The sequence below is a fragment of the Salvelinus sp. IW2-2015 genome, unplaced genomic scaffold, assembly GCF_002910315.2.
Source record: "Salvelinus sp. IW2-2015 unplaced genomic scaffold, ASM291031v2 Un_scaffold3335, whole genome shotgun sequence".
NCBI classification, from domain to species: Eukaryota; Metazoa; Chordata; class Actinopteri; order Salmoniformes; family Salmonidae; genus Salvelinus; species Salvelinus sp. IW2-2015.
In genome coordinates this window covers 24,184-42,386 of record NW_019944619.1, presented here as the reverse complement: position 1 = coordinate 42,386, position 18,203 = coordinate 24,184, and the positions used below count along the sequence as shown (strand labels likewise).

General features: G+C 41.0%; 1 pseudogene; it reads left to right on the top strand.

Annotated features, from left to right (window-relative positions):
• The first annotated feature begins 7,438 nt into the window (after positions 1-7,438).
• Positions 7,439-18,203, top strand: part of LOC112075674 (LIM/homeobox protein Lhx1-like) — a 30,253-nt pseudogene continuing 19,488 nt past the window's right edge.

Sequence of the window (18,203 nt, the reverse complement as noted above, 5' to 3'; positions counted from 1 at the left end):
TTTTTGGAATAGTTTTTTTGTGTGATGTTTCTCATGCCTTTTCACAATGATTAAACAGACTAGGTGGTGCTATACATCGCACATTCATATAGAGTCAGGTCCAAAATTATTGGCACCCTTGATAAATAGTGAGCTATATTGTATGCGCCAAAAAATATATAACAATTATATTATTTTATACTAATACATTCCTCAGCTAAATAGATTTTGTTTAACAAGTAACACAAAAAAAATCTCTAAAAGACGGGTCAAATTGATTGTTACTCTTGGTTTTTAATACTCCAGCACCCTCCTCTTATGAGGATAATGACACTGAGCCTTTTTCTAAAAGGTTTTATGAGACTGGAGAACACATTGGGATCTTAGACCATTCCTCCATGCAGAATCCTTCCAGATCCTTAATATCCTTCGGTCTGCCTTTATGGACTGGCCTCTTCAATTCAAACCACAGGTTTTCAATGGGGTTCAAGTCCTCAATTTCATTAAACATAAAAATCTCATAAAAAGCCTTAGTGTCGTTATCCTCGCAAGGGGAGGATGCTGGAATATTTAAATCTCTTTGAGAGATTTATTTAACAAAAACTCTTTCTCTGAGCAATTCTATTAGTGTAAAATTATATATATTTAGGATATAATAATATAGCTTAGTATTTATTTTATTCAGTTTATTTTTTGCTCATCTTTATCAAGGGTACAAATTATTTTGGAACTGACTATGTGGTTTTACATCAATCAATGTAGGTTTACCCAGGTACGGCCATCTGAGGTACACTACTGCGTCTGAATGTCTTGTTTCCTTCAAAGAGCCACTAGAGGTCGTGAGTAGATCTACTGGATGTAGACCTACCGATAGTTCTCAGCGCTAGTGGGGCATTTAAGCCCTGAACAGCGCCTGYCAGGCAGCCCTGTCTTCCAGGATGCATTCAACCCCCAAGACCAGAACCTATCTCATGCAAGGAACAACAAGCTGTCGAGCCACATTCAAACCGAGCCAGAAAGCTGAAGCCTAGATGGAAACAGGTAATATGACTAGCTTCTTTCAAAATTAAGGCAACTTTATAATGATATATCACTGATATTATATCAGACTGATTTGATGTAGATTAGCGATCTTTTTATGTTTGTTAGCTAGCTTGCTAGCCAAGGCTGCAAACAAGCTCACTTGGCTAGCTAGTCTTGTGAGCTACCTAGCTAGTCAGCTAGGCAATCTTGTTAGCTACTGTAGCTAGCTAGTTGTTATCTTGCAAAACTGATATGCTTATAATTATAAGGGACACTTCATGTTTTGTGGATAATATTTACAATTACAGAGCTCTCTCCATGTTTTCTAGGTGGTAAACATTCTGCCTGAGGGGGAGGGGCCTGAGGTGGAGCAGAGGGGTGAGAGGTAAACGTTCTGCCTGGGGGGAGGAGTCCAGAATAAGAACAGAGGGGCAAGTGACCCCTTCAGACTAGAGCTGTGGACCCCTTTTGCTCCCCAATTTCGTGGTATCCAATTGGTAGTTACAGTCTTGTCCCGTCGCTGCAACTTCCGTATGGACTCGGGAGAGGCAAAGGTCAAGAGCTGTGCGTCCACCGAAACACAACCCAGCCAAGCCGCACTGCTTCTTGACACAACGGTCACTTAATCCTGAAGCCAGCCACACCAATGTGTCGGAGGAAACACCGTACACCTGGTGACCGTGTCAGCGTACATTGCGCCCGGCCTGCCACAGGAGTCGCTAGTGCGCGATGGGTCAAGGACATCCCTGCCGGCCAAACCCTCCCCTACCCTAACAACGCTGGGCCAAACCCTCCCCTAACCCGGACGACGCTGGGCTAAACCCTCCCCTAACCCGGACGACGCTGGGCCAATTGTGCACCGCCCCATGGGTCTCCCGGTCGCAGCCAGCTTGAACTTGACCTTTGGCAGGACCCATAAATGGATAAACAATTTGGCATTTTATTTGTGTTAAAGTTGATGTGTTTCTATTCTTGTTTATATTTGACATTTCATCCACTAGAACGTGAAGGTGGAGGAAGAGGACAGACACTTCTCCAGTCTGCCACTAGAAGCATGAAAACAATCTATTAGAATCCTATCTTATTCCGTAAACACCCCTTAAGGTCATATGTCTTGTTGTGCTTCTCTTCGGGTTTATGTCCTCGCCACAAACCCAGACCACACTGAGGACTCTGCTTTAGCTGTGGGGAGATCACTTCTCTGACCAAGACTACAAAGGATTCCCCTTGTTAACATGTGTCTCCTGGTGAAATGGGTTGCACTTTAATTATTATTATTTAAGCACTGTTGGTTGTGTTTTTTTTTGTTGCTATTCCAACACACTGGTTCTTGCGTACATGCTGGTGTTATTTCTCTGATAGAAACACTGTGGAGGCAACGTTGAATTACACCTGTGACAATAGATGCACTACTGAAGATGATGGTTCGGTCTCGTATTACTTTGTTCCCTATTAAGGACACGACAGACCAACACTAACGTCGGCCTTGAAACAGCAGTGGCACAGCCTCAGACCACAGAATATCGGCAGTCATTTTCTGTTCCATTTCCTAATGATTCTACGTGTTGAATGGCCACAGTTCGTCGCCACCCAACAGGTGATCTACTGCGCACGGATGACGTTTCCTGTTGGTCTGTTTTGTCCTTTACACACTTGAGTCTTACCAGTTCCCGTTAGGGCTGTTCTACATGATGTCCCTCAGTGGTGACTTCATAGATGTACAGCTGCAGACCGAACATTTAGATCACTCACCACAGAACACACTAGGGCTGCATTTTTAGACAGGCAGCCTAATTCTGATATTTTGCCCACGTTTTTTGGGGGCTTTTAACCAACCAGCTCTTTTGCCAATAAATGGTACATGAAAAATGTACATGATCAGCAACCACTATCCAGCTCCTGTTCTCAGTTGCTCTAATCTGGTACAATGAAGTGTGATGGTGAGCAGTGAATGGACAGAACAGAACATTCCGGTGGTTCTTGTGAAGCACATGCTTCGGGACATCGCCATACTTCTATAAATGACAAATGTCTGAATCTGGTTCCAAGTAAATAACTGTCAAAGACAATGGTGAGTATAAGTGGGGGTATTTTTTATTTTAAACGGCTGCTGTATTCCATGTGCTCTGAGTAGATATTTTAGTGCATGATAATCATGAATGAGATTAGTCTCCTTTAGGACCGTCTTGTATGTAAGGCTAATTACTATCTGACAGTATGGTCCATCAAAACAATATTTACAAAGTACAAATTAATTGTTTTCAGTTTATCAAATGACTTATTTCCAGTTTAAGTACAGCAGCTCAACGAAAAAAGACAACTGACTAGAAGCTTCACAGGAGACAGAAAGAAAGCCAGGGGCGTGTTTACGTGAAACACAACATGCAGATTGAAATGAGAATGTACAATGTGGACAAACCATCTATTATCCAATAGGGTGGTATTGTAAAAGTTATTCTATGTACTGTATTTCTATCTGCAGCATTCTGAAAGATGCTCATAGAAGAGAATACCCCCTACAGTAGACATTTAAACGTGTTAACCCTCTCGAGGCTGCCTGCCCAGAAGAGAATACCTCCTACAGTAGACATTTAAACGTGTTAACCCTCTCGAGGCTGCCTGCCCAGAAGAGCATTACCCCCTACAGTAGACATTTAAACGTGTTAACCCTCTCGAGGCTGCCTGCCCAGAAGAGCATACCCCTACAGTAGACATTAAACGTGTTAACCTCTCGAGGCTGCCGCCCAGAAGAGAATCCCTCCTACAGTAGACATTTAAACGTGTTAACCCTCTCGAGGCTGCCTGCCCAGAAGAAATCCCTCACAGTAGACATTTAAACGTGTTAACCCTCTCGAGGCTGCCTGCCCAGAAAGAGCATACCCCTACAGTAGACATTAAACGTTGTAACCCTCTCGAGGCTGCCTGCCCAGAAAAGCATACCCCCTACAGTAGACATTTAAACGTGTTAACCTTCTCGAGGCTGCCTGCCCAGAAGAGAATACCTCCTACAGTAGACATTGTGCTTGTTCTCTAGAGGGATGACTTGAGCTTGGCTTTTCACAAATTATTTAATCTACAAAACATCTCAATTTCCAAACAACTGATTCATGTCATACAAAGGTTAAGACATCTGAGAGTTGCCTAGCTCAGAAGGAACCTCCATCAACAAGCAGATTCACATTTTAGTCTTACGGTTCAGGATCAGTATGGGTTGGCATCATTCTACTAGTACGTAAACAATCAAGCAATGAGAGTGTACACCTGAAATGGCCCTCTAGTTCCACTACTTCTGGTCAGGACTAGTAATGTACTAAACAGGTAATAGAGTCATTTTAAGACACACTCACCTCATGTTAAACTCCTATTTCATGATATAAACAGTGAAATATAAACAAGAAGTGTCTTGTTATTAAAAATAAAAATAAAGTGTTGGCATATTAATTCCAAACGAACCGATAACTCGTCCTTCCCATTCACAATTAGAGACATCAGATTTCTTCATCAACATCATCCCTTAAATCAACAATTGACTGGACTGGACTGATTCAAGTAAAATAAACCTAGTCCCTCTTCAGAAATTAAGACAAAATCTCAGTTTGCAGGAGCTGAAAGAAAGCTGAACCCTCCCAGCCTGGGCACTGTAGAGGAKCTCTAGCTTTGGCTACGYAGTGACTGAAGGGACAAAATGCACACAGTTACACCCAGGGAGAGAGATATGGGACATACAGATCATACACAGCAAAAGCCTCAATAATACTACGTTGTTTACATACCCTACATTACTCATCTCATATGTATATACTGTACTCTATACCATCTACTGCATCTTGCCATCTTGATGTAATACATGTATCACTAGCCACTTTAAACWATGCCACTTTTATATGTTTACATACCCTACATTACTKATCTCATATGTATATAGTGTACTCTATACCATCTACTAAACCTTGCCTATGCTGTTCTGTACCATCACTCATTCATATATTTTTATGTACATATTCTTTATCCTTTTACACTTGTGTGTATAAGGTAGTTTTTGTGAAATTGTTAGGTTAGATTACTCGTTGGTTATTACTGCATTGTCGGAACTAGAAGCACAAGCATTTCGCTACACTCGCATTAACATCTGCTAACCATGTGTATGTGACAAAATAAAAATTTGATTTGATTTATTTTCATTAAAGACCCTGAAGAAGGATTAAGAATGACACAATATACAAGAGTTGAATATGCATGCAGTCTGTCCATTCTAATTTTAATAAAGGACATGTGGGAAACTATTCTAGCACACAAACACAACAGCGTAGAACAGAGCAGTGAGACATCAAAATGTAAGGAGAGAGAGAGAGAGAAGGGAAATAGATTCCGTAGTCTCATAAAGTGAACTGATTGTAAGAACATAGAGGTTTCCATCTTTTGGACACAGTGCGTCTGTTAGGAGAGACATTAAAAAGAAAAGGGTTATGTGAATACCCTTGTAGAACAATGGGACCACAGAGTAGGAGAGAGTGAGGTTGAGCCAGAGAAAGGGATAATGGGACCCACAGAGTAGGAGAGAGTGAGGTGAGCCCAGAGAAAAAGATTTGAGGAGGGCTATAGGTGGGCTTTCCTTCTGAGGGGCCTTTGGCATGTTTAGGTTGGGCAGGTTGCCTGTGCTGACTGGATTGCCTGCGTTCTCTCTGTGTTGTTGGCTGTGCCTCTATGGAAGCCACTGGGCTCACAGCACACTGGCTGTCTGTCGCTGGCCACTACAGTCATGCTGCCTAGAGACCTAGCTAGTCTGGAGCGGCACAGGGAGCTGGCATAGAGGAGGGAAGGGGTTAATTCAGTCGCATCAGCCTATGAGGCACTTTGACTGTTAATATGCCTGCATGGAGATTTGCTCATGAAACATCCTACAAGGCAGCATTTTGACTTATCAGCCTCTGAGGCTGCTATTGAATCTGATCAAGCTCTGAGGCTGAAAGCTAATCTGATCAGCCTGTCAGGAATGGAGCTATGTAAATGTAAATAGTATCCACAAAACATGAAGTGTCCCTTATAAGGATATCAGTTACGCAAGATAACAACTACCATAGATAACTAGCTAGCTAGCTAGCTAACAAGACTGCTTAGCTAACTATTGTTCATCTACAACAAATCAGTCTGATATCATTATAAAGTTGCCTTAATTTTGAAAGATGCTAGTCATATTACCTTTTTTCCCCTTTAGCTTTCTGGCTTTGTTTGAATGTGGCTCGATGGCTTGTTGTTCCTTGCATGCGATTGGCACTGGTCTTGGGGGACTGCATGCCTGGGAGACAGGGCTGCCTGTCAGGCGCTGTTCAGGGCTTAAATGCCACACGCGTGTTCTCAGCTGTAGAAGCTGGACAATGTGCTGTGTGTTGTATTTAAACGATAGAGGGAGGCGTCCAATATAAACTAATATCCAGTGCAAAGAACAGAGGAAAGTATAAAAAACAGAATCCTCCGAATTAAGATGAACGTGGGTGAGATGTGACTGTGAAAGCTTCCGTGGTCCTGGTCCCGGTCCCACCACCACCCGTGGGACTCCGGGATGGCTGGCAGGCGAGGTGATACACCCGACCGGGCCACCGGTGAGCGTTGCCTCTAGGCTACCTGTCAAATTCAAGCGTTTATCTACATTTCTCCAGCTTCGTTTTTGGACGATTTTATTGTCGATACTGAATATCGTACGCTCACATTGTAGTCTAATGGAAATATGCGGTAATTTCCATGTGACCCCTTTGGCCCAAGTAACAAATGTAGCTATTCTTTTTTTACTATTATTGTTTCGTTTTCATTTCCCGAGAATAGCGATTACATGGGATGAAAATTAAAATAAACAGCCTAATAATGTAAATGAGCCCATAAATAATGTTTATAGCCTGCATCAAAATAATAAAATGCTATCCTAATTTATTAAGATAAGTTTTAGCCTAGGCTACATTTAAATGATTCAGTAGCCTTAAACAAGAAGCAAACTGCAAGACATACGTGCCACCATGTTTTGAAAAAGATTTTCCTATCGAAAAGTAGACCTGAAAGGACAATATTGCACAGCTTTAGGCTTATAGGTTCAATCTTCAATATCAAATATAATTTTAGATGACAAATGTGTCACTGTAAATGAATCAAATGTCCTGAATAAGCACAATACATAGGTGAGGTTATAAGTAAATAGTTTTTCTTTTATATTCTGTTTTGCAAAAGTATCCTTTTATTCTAGATTCACATACGCATTAGGCGTTTTATTTTTAATGAAAGTAAGTCATGTATAGTCTTTAAGCTATATGAGGTGTGCTGGTATTAACTTCATAATAGACTGCTGTGAGGAACTTGCCAGGGTGCGCATGGAGTCTGACACGGAGATGGGGGTAGAAGGAAAAGTGATGGAGAGAGAGCGAACACTAACAATGTGTAGGTGCTTTCTTAAACGCATGTCTCTCTCTCTGTCCCTCTCTCTCTCTCTCTGTCTCTCTCCGTCTCTCTCCGTCTCTCTCTCTGTCTCCTTCTGTCTCTCTGTCTCGGACTAATAGGTGAATTGATAGATAAATGTTCAATAACGAGGGGCAGCACTAAGAAGAGGAATTGGAAACGCTCGAGTCGGCTGGGAAAGTTTTCTACGGTCTTCTTCATCCAACTCGACCAGGGCATTGTTTTCATCAACCCAGAAGAGATTAGAATGGAATATATCAGAAAATAAATTCTAAAATATCGACATAAACAGAAGAACATCCTGGTAATGTCAAATGTTTTATTTTTTATCTAACCTATTTGATTTCTATTTCCGCGGGTCTATTCCAGTTTTCATATGCTGTCGATACACACCGTTCACATTGGTTTACATATATATTTATATTTCGGACACTGACTTGCTCGTTCTTATATGTCTTAATTTCTTGTTCATAACGTTTGGATTATGTGTGTATTATATTGCTAGATATTGCTGTATTGTTGAAGCTGGAAATATAAGCATTTCACAGCGCTTGAGATAACATCTGCAAGACTGTGTATACGACCAATAGGCCTAAACGTTGATTTGATTTGATTTGAGTTCGACCTATGAACTCAACAGCATTTAAACATTTTTTTWAAAATCAAACTGAATCAATGATTGACATCTCAAGAAGGATATATAATTCCACAAGGCTGACAATTATTTTCTCCTCGCAGAACTTTGTTGGATGAAACTATGGGGGAAGGACATCCTGCATCTTTACTTGGTGAGTATAGGCAACTACGGAATTGAATAGGCTTAACAAAAAACTAGCAATAACAAACATAATTTTAAAAACATTGCATGCATGACTTTTAAATAAGGTTTTTGTTAAAATCGACTTATTAAAAACGACTTGTTAAAATAGACTGCAATTATCACATGTCCATAAAATATTTTTGTCGCAAAGTTGTGATGCATATATATTTTTTTACAGCAGGTCACTGTAGATAATATTTATATGTTTAATGTTTAAATTAAGTATTTGTTGAGCCTGTTATGTATTCTATCCTAGAAAATTGTGAGTCAACATTTATATTGCAATTAATTAAATATATAATGCTTTAGGTTTTAGGCTTTTCAAATAATTACTGATTCAATACTACACATATTTCGATATAATAAACGTCAGGATTTTATGTTGTACTAATTATCCAAACGTTGTCGTTATTTTCTGGGGTAGATTTGACACAGACCGTATGTGTGGGATGCCACCGCCTCATCCGTGACAAGTACCTGCTTAGCGTCATTGACGGCCTATGGCATGAGCAATGCGTCCGGTGCGTGGCGTGTGGCGACCCGCTCAAGAACACTTGCTTTCTCCGGGACCAGAAACTGTACTGCAAGCGCGACTACGCCAAGTAAGTGTTGGTTTAGATTTAATCACCGTGAGGGGAAGGTTGATATCTCATCATGATTGAAAAGTTTCTATTTTTTAATCTGGATTATGGCCCTAGGTCTACTTGGTTTGTTCAAAACAAGTCGAATTTCCACATAGGTCTAGATTTAAAAAAAAGAAAAAAAAAGAAAAAGGAAAATACAATTTAGTTMTAACTTTGTTTTATTGCCATTTTTGTTTGGCATTTGTTTCCATAATATAACATGATCACATAGACTGCTTCTCCTTTAACAAACCATTTTCCCTTTTTTGCTTTGACCACCGATGTTCTTCAATAGTGTATGTGGCCTCTAACGGATGTCTTCCCAGGTCAGTAGGAATGTGTTGAAGCTAGAAACAGAGCTTGGAGGAAAGGGACCCGGGCAGGGGATTCCACCCCCTAAAGACTGTCTCTTATTGCTATTGTTCTCTTAGGAGCCAGTAGCCCAGTGAGGGGAGGAGAGAGGGAGGTGGGTGAGGGTGTGTGTTGTGAGAGAGGGCGACAAGGGGGTGAGTGAACGGTGAGGGGTGTGAAGTGTAGGGGGGGGGGTGAAGGGTGTGAAATGTGAGAAGGGTGGAAGGGGGTAAAGGGTGAGGTGGGTGTGAAGTGTGAGGAGGGTGAAGGGTGTGAAGCGTGAGGAGGTGAAGTGGTAGGGTGAGAGGGTGTGAAGTGTGAGGAGGGGTGAAGGTGAGGAGGGTTGAGGGTAAGGTGAGGAGGTGTGAAGGTGAAGTGTGTGAGTGGGTGAAGGGTGAGGTGGGTGTAGGGTGAGGAGGGTGTGAAGGAGGGTGAAGTGTGAGGTGGGTGAAAGGGTGAGGTGGGTGTGAAGGTGAGGAGGTGTGAAGGTGAGGAGGGTGAGAGGGTGAGAAGGTGAAGGGTGGGATGGTGTAGGGTGAGGATGGTTGAAGGGTGAGGAGGGTGAAGGGTAAAGTTGAAGGTGAGGGAGGGGTGTGGGGGAAGGAGTTAGGAGGGTGAAGGGTGAGAAGGGTGAAGGGTTGTGAAGGGTGAGGATGGTGTGAGGGTGTGAAGGGTGAGGGGTGTGAAGGGTGAGGATGGTGTGAAGGGTGGGGAGGGTGAGGGGGATGGGTGTGCTATGTTCTTGTGCATTGTGGCTAAAGCATTAGTAAAATGCCAGTTACTGATAAGAGAATGTCTGCAGATAGATACTTGGGGTAGAACTGTCAGATAAGAGAATGTCTGCAGACAAATAGATAATAGAATGTAGATAGATAATTTACCTTCATTTAACTAGGCAAGTCAGTTAAGAACAAATTTTTTTCAATGACGCCTAGTATCTATCTACATTATTAGATAGTGGGTTAACTGCCTTGTTCAGGAGCAGAACGCACCTTGTCAGCTCTGGGATTTGAACTTGCAACCTTTCGGTTACTAGCCCACACTCTAACCACTAGGCTACCTGCCGCCCCATAATGTAGATAGATACTGGGTATGATAGTTGGGATATATACTGTAGATAGATAATGTAGATAGAAACGGTAGATAGATACTGTAGATATTAATTAGATAGATACTGGGTATAGATACTGTAGATATATAATGTAGATAGTACTGGTATAGATCATGTAATATTATAGTAGATAGTAATGTAGATAGATACTGGGTAATAATAGATAATGTGATAGATATGGTATGATAATGTAGATAGAGTACTTGGGATAGATACTGTAGATATATAATTGTAGATAGATACTGGTATAGATATGTAGAGTATATAATGTAGATAGATACTGGGATAGATATGTAGATAGATACTGGGTGTATAGATATGTAGATAGATACTGGGGTATTAGATAATGTAGATATATATGTAGATAGATACTGGGTATAGAGTAATGTAGATTATTTATAGTAGCATGGAGATACTGGTATAGAATGTAGATAGATACCGGTATAGATAATGTAGATAGATACTGGGTATAGATAATGTAGGTAGATACTGGGTATAGATACTGGTATAGATAATGTAGATAGATACTGGAATGTTTGCAATTCCATGTCAGTACAGGAACAGTACCCAGCTTCACTCACTTAGACTCTCGTGTCCATAGAAAAGAACAGGGGAATGTGAATCTATAAGATTAGTAAAGATGAAATTCAGTATAGCTGCACCTGGAGCCACGATGGCATGGCACCTGTCAGGCCCGCTGCACTCTGTACACCCACCACGCTTTGACAGGCTGCCTGCATCCCAAGCTTTGTCCTTGACATGTCGGATGTGTGTCGGAGGGTGTTGTCGGAGTTTGTGTGTGCCAATAAACATTTTGGAAGACGTTGTGAGAAATGTTTAATTTCACTGATGACATTTCTTTAGTCTATTTGTGGTGTGGTCAGGGTCTACTCTCTCAGTGTTACTACTGTATGTCAGGGTCTTCTCTCAGTGTTACTACTGTATGTCAGGTCTTCTCTCTCTGTGTTACTACTGTATGTCAGGGGTTCTCTTCTTCAGTGTTACTACTGTATTTCAGGGGTTTTCTCTGTTACTACTGTATTTCAGGTTCTTCTCTCAGTGTTACTACTGTATGTCAGGGTTTTCTCTCTCTGTGTTACTACTGTATGTCAGGGTCTTCTCTCTCAGTGTTACTGCTGTATGTCGGGTCTTCTCTCTCAGTGTTACTACTGTATTTCAGGGTTTCTCTCTGTGTTACTACTGTATTTCAGGTTCTTCTCTCAGTGTTACTACTGTATGTCAGGGTTTTCTCTCTCTGTGTACTTACTGTTATGTCAGGGTTTTCTCTTCCAGTGTTACATACTGTATGTCAGGGTCTTCTCTCAGTTTACTAATGTATGTCAGGGTTTTCTCTCTCAGTGTTACTACTGTATGTAGGGTCTACTCTCTCAGTGTTTACTATTGATTGTCAGGGTCTTCTCTCAGTTACTACTGATGTCAGGGTTTTCTCTCTCTGTGTTACTACTGTATGTCAGGGTCTTCTCCTCAGTGTTACTACTGTATGTCAGGGTCTTCTCTCTCAGTGTTACCATGAATGTCCGGTTTTCTCTCAGTGTTACATATTGTATGTCAGGGTCTTCTCTCTCAGTGTTACATACTGTTGTCAGGATCTTCTCTCTCATGTTCTCACTGTATGTCAGGGTCTTCTCTCAGTTTACTACTCGTATATCGGCGGTCTTCTCTCAGTGTTACCACTGAATGCCAGGGTTTTCTCTCGTGTACTATTGTATGTCAGGGTCTCTCTCTCAGTGTTACATACTGTATGTCAGGATCTTCTCTCTCAGTGTTACATACTGTTCAGGTCTTCTCTCAGTGTTACTACTGTATGTCTGGGTCTTTGTGGAGTTGGTGTCGCTGCAGTAGGTTTACGTGTGTGACTAACCTAGATACTCGCACTCAAACCATCAAAAGAAGAAAACCAAGGAGGCCAAGATGCAAAAATATATTTTCATTTAATCAATGCTTGAAATAATAACAAAAAGGTGCAAGTGCCACATGCTAAAAAGTTCTGAATAAAAAAAAGGAGAATGTGGATAGATACTAGTAGATTACTGTAGATAGTTACTGTAGATAGTACTGGAGTAGTTACTGTAGATAGATAATGTATTTAGATACTGTATTTAGATGCTGTGAGATAGATATGTAATAGTACTGTAGATAGTACTGTAGATAGATACTGTAGATAGATACTGTAGATAGTTACTGTAGATAGATAATGTAGATATATTAATTGTAGATAGTTACTGGTAGATAGATTAATGTAGTAGATACTGTAGATAGTTCTGTAGATAGATCATGTAGATAGATACTGTATAGATAGATAATGTAGATTGATACTGTGATAGTTACTGTAGTAGATACTGTAAGTAATACTGTAGTAGTTACTGTAGAGTTACTGTATATAGATACTGTAGATAGGTTACTGTAGATAGTTATGTAGATAGATACTGTAGGATAGTATGTAGGTGATATGCTAGATAATAATGTAGATAGTTATGTAGTAGATAATGTAGAGTAGAATACTGTAGATAGTACTGTAGACTAGTCTGTAGATAGTTACTGTAGATAGATAAGTAATAGATACTGTAGATAGATACTGTATATAGATACTGTTAGATATTACTGTAAGATTAGTTACTGTAATAGATCATGTAGATAGATAACTGTAGATAGATAATTGTAGATAGTTACTGTAGAATGTTTACTGTAGATAGATACTGTAGATAGATAACTGTATATAGATACTTGTAGATAGTAGATAGATACTGTAATAGATATGATATTTAGAGATATGTAGATAGTTACTGTAGATAGTTACTGTAGATAGTTACTGTAGATAGTTACTGTAGATAGATACTGGGGATAGATACTGTAGATGGATAATGTACCTTATCCAAATACATTTAAACTCAGTTTTTCACAATTCTTGACATTTAATCCTAGTAAAAGTTCCCTGTCTAGGGTTAGTTAGGATCACCACTTTATTTTAAGAATGTGAAATGTCAGAATAATAGTAGAGAGAATGGTTCATTTCAGCTTGGTATTTCTTCCATCACATTCCCAGTGGGTCAGAAGTTTACATACACTCAATTAGTATTTGGTAGCATTGCCTTTAAATTGTTTAACTTGGGTCAATCGTTTTGGGTAGCCGTTCACAAGCTTCTCACAATAAGTTGGGTGAATGTTGGCCCATTCCTCCTGACAGAGCTGGTGTAACTGAGTCAGGTTTGTAGGCCTCCTTGCTCGCACACGCTTTTTAAGTTCTGCCCACAAATGTTCTATGGGATTGAGGTCAGGGCTTTGTGATGGTTACTCCAATACCTTGACTTTGTTGTCCTTAAGCCATTTTGCCACAACTTTGGAAGTATGCTTGGGGTCATTGTCCATTTGGAAAACACATTTGCGACCAAGTTTTAACTTCTTGACTGATGTCTTGAGATGTTGCTTCAATATATCCACATAATTTTCTTTCGTCATGATGCAATCTATTTTGTGAAGTGCACCAATCCCTCCTGCAGCAAAGCACCCCCACTACATGATGCTGCCACCCCTGTGCTTCACGGTTGGGATGGTGTTCTTCGGCTTGCAAGCCTCCCCCTTTTTCCTCCAAACATAAKGATGGTCATTATGGCCAAACAGTTCTATTTTTGTTTCATCASACCAGAGGACATTTCTCCAAAAAGTACAATCTTTGTCCCCATGTGCAGWTGCAAACCGTAGTCTGTCTTTTTTATGAAGGTTTTGGAGCAGTGGCTTCTTCCTTGCTGAGCAGCCTTTCAGGTTATGTCGATATAGGACTCGTTTTACTGTGGATATAGATACTTTTGAACCTGTTTCCTCCAGCATCTTCACAAGGTCCTTTGCTGTTGTTCTGGGAATGATTTGCACTTTTCGCACCAAAGTATGTTCATCTCTAGGAGACAGAACGTGTCTCTTTTCTGAGCGGTATGACGGCTGCGTGGTCCCATGGTGTTTGTACAGAAGAACGTGGTACCTTTATGCATTTGGAAATTGCTCCCGAGGATGAACCAGACTTGTGGAGGTCTACAATTATTTTCTGATGTCTTGGCTGATTTCTTTGGATTTTCCAATGATGTCAAGCAAAGAGGCACTGGGTTTGAAGGTAGGCCTTGAAATACATCCACGGGTACACCTCCAATTGACTCAAATTATGTCAATAAGACTATCAGAAGCTTCTAAAGCCATGACATAATTTTCTGGAATTTTCCAAGCTGTTTAAAGGCACAGTCAACTTAGTGTATGTAAACTTCTGACCCACTGGAATTGTGGTACAGTGAATTATAAGTGAAACATTCTGTCTGTAAACAATTGTTGGAAAAATTACGTGTCATGCATAAAGTAGATGTCCTAACTGTCTTGCCAGAACTATAGTTTGTTAACAAGAAATTTGTGGAGTGGTTGAAAAACGAGTTTTAATGACTCCAACTTAAGTGTCAACTTCTGACTTCAACTGTAGATACTATGGGTAGATAATGTAGATAGGTAATGTAGATAGATCATGTAGATAGATCATGTAGATAGATCATGTAGATAGTTACTGTAGATAAATACAGTAGATAGATCATGTAGATAGTTACTGTAGATAAATACAGTAGATAGATAATGTAGATAGGTAATGTAGATAGATACTATAGATAGATCATGTAGATAGATCATGTAGATAGTTACTGTAGATACATACAGTCGATAGATCATGTAGATAGTTACTGTAGATAAATACTACTGTATTTATCTACAGTAACTATCTACATTATCTATCTACTGTATTTATCTACAGTAACTATCTACATGATCTATCTACATAATGTAGATAGGTAATGTAGATAGATCATGTAGATAGATACTATAGATAGATAATGTAGATATATCATGTAGATAGATCATGTAGATAGATCATGTAGATAGATCATATAGATAGTTACTGTAGATAATGTAGATAGATAATGTAGGTATATACTATAGATAGATCATGTAGATAGATCATGTAGATAGTTTCTGTAGATAAATACTGGGGATAGATAATGTAGATAGGTAATGTAGATATATAATGTAGCTAGATCATGTAGATAGATCATGTAGATAGTTACTGTAGATAAATACTGGGGATAGATAATGTAGGTAGGTAATGTAGATATATAATGTAGCTAGATCATGTAGATAGATCATGTAGATAGTTACTGTAGATAAATACTGGGGATAGATAATGTAGATAGGTAATGTAGATATATAATGTAGAAGGTAATGTAGATATATACTATAGATAGATCATGTAGATAGTTACTGTAGATAAATACTGGGGATATATGATGTAGATAGATACTATAGATAGATCATGTAGATAGTTACAGTAGATAGATACTGGGGATAATATGAATGTATGTAGTGTTTGTGACTGAAAGGGAACTGGCACGGGAGTCGCAGCTCCTGGAGAACAAGGGTGACTGCAGGAGGAAGGGCAGCATGGGGCCCTGGAATGTGAGAGGAGAGCACACACACACAACACACAACACACACACACACACAACACGCCACACACACACACACACACACCACACACACACACACACACACACCACACACAACACACACACACACACACACACACACACACACACACACATACAGACACACAGACAGGCGATCTCGGGTAGAGCTCAACTGACACATTGTCAAAATGTGTTAAATTTATCAAAACCCCTCGGTGGTGGCAACGAGCAAGCTGGGGACAACATATGGCCCATCAAAAGCGTGCACTTACAGTAAACCCCCTCCTAAATTCCCCAAACACACACACACACACACACACACCAACACACACCACAACACTCAAACACAGCACACAGCACAACACACACACACACACACACACACCACACACCACACACCACACACACAACACAACACACACACACCCACCATAACACAACAATACACACACACACTATATCGTCACACCTAAACTAGAGCCAAAGCTCAAAACAGAGGCAGCGTACATTATTTCTGAACAATTTAGTGATGGCCTCTCTGCCAAGCGACGAGACTGGAAACATCACACTCATTTACTCTGCCCAAAATGTTTCCATCTCAGTGACAGTGCATTGAAATGCCCTTGCAGCGTTGGCTATGGCCCTGGTTGGTGCTATTGGCTGGTACCCTGAAGGCTAACACACCAACACATCCCTTATAGTGACCAAGCTGTGATCTCTTTGCTGTTTGGGATGTTTCCTGAGCCATAAAGATCCTAGAAAAGGACCACAGAGTTTAATGACAACAGAAAGACAGTGGGCATGTACAGAAAGGGCTGGAGGTAGTGGCGTGGCACAGTTTTGCACTCCCCCCCCCCCCCATGAGGCTGAGGGAAAAATATATTTTTTTAGACAATCTCAAGCTATTTTACACATTTTGCCAAAGGAGCTAGCAGAGGAGAGAGGTGGAGGTGTAACGGGAACAGTAAAGAGCCATATGTTGGTGGGGCAGAGGGATTCTGACTGGAGAGGCGGTGGGTTTAGGGTGTGAACCTTTTAGGGACTGTGCCCACTATGAGGGGGGCATTCCGTGCGTTGGCATCTGGATAGCCCCGTGCCCAGGTGCCTAGGTGCCCAATGGGATGACGCCCATTCAACCGTGAGATATCTGACCTGACCAATTAGCAGGGGGCCTCATGCCAGGTACCGCCCCCAACGGCTCTGTCTCGACCAAGAAGCTGAATCTATTTCACCAGAGAAAACATCCAATCGAGGCAAACAGTGCCGCTCTGTCTTAGTGTCTGTACCCATGTCCTACTCCTTTTGTCCAGACAGCAGCAGATACATGGGCTACACATACTGAGACAGAGGGGACGGTTTTGCTGGCTTGGATGCTTTCTCCGGTGAGATTGATGAGTTGCTATAAATTATCAATATATTCAGATACAACCTATCAGATCTCAGAATTTCTGGGGCGGCTACTGGCCGGTCCAGGGTTCTGATACACATCATTGTCACTGGGCCGGGCCAGGGTTCTGCTACACATCATTGTCACTGGGACGGGCCAGGGTTCTGATACACATCATTGTACCTGGGCCGGGCCAGGGTTCTGCTACACATCATTGTCACTGGGACGGGCCAGGGTTCTGATACACATCATTGTCACTGGGCCGGGCCATGGTTCTGCTACACATCATTGTCCCTGGCCCAAGACTGTAGTTTCTGTCTGGGTCTCATCCCACCTCACCGACTGTTCTCCTATTTATTGTAATGCATACCAACCAGAACCTTGGCCTACTTGCAACTGAATGATGATGATGTGGGTTGTTTTGAACTGAATCAGGTCAAGAAGTAGCCTGGTTTTTCACTGTCTGCTGATGGTCTGAGGACAACATCACTAATCAAAGCTGTCGAGTCAGTTGACATGGGCAGCGAGAGTTCTGACTGGTGATACAGATGAATGACAGATAATTGATTGTACTTACAGAAAACGTTTATAGGCTAGTTTACCTGTATCTAATCTGATAGGTGGCCTGGTAGATTAGGTTGGGTGTACAGTAGAGTACAGTTCAGTTAACAGGTAGATTAGGTTGGGTGTACAGTAGAGTACAGTTAACAGGTAGATTAGGTTGGGTGTACAGTAGAGTACAGTTAAGTAGCAGGTAGATTAGGGTTGGGTGTACAGTAGAGTAAGAGTTAACAGGTAGATAGGTTGGGTGTACAGTAGAGTAGCAGTTAACAGGTAGATTAGGTTTGGGTGTCAGTAGAGAGTTACAGGTAGTTAGGTGTGCTAGAATAAGTTAGGATTAGGTTGGGTGTACAGTAGAGTATCAGTTAACAGGCTAGATTAGGTTGGGTGTACAGTAGAG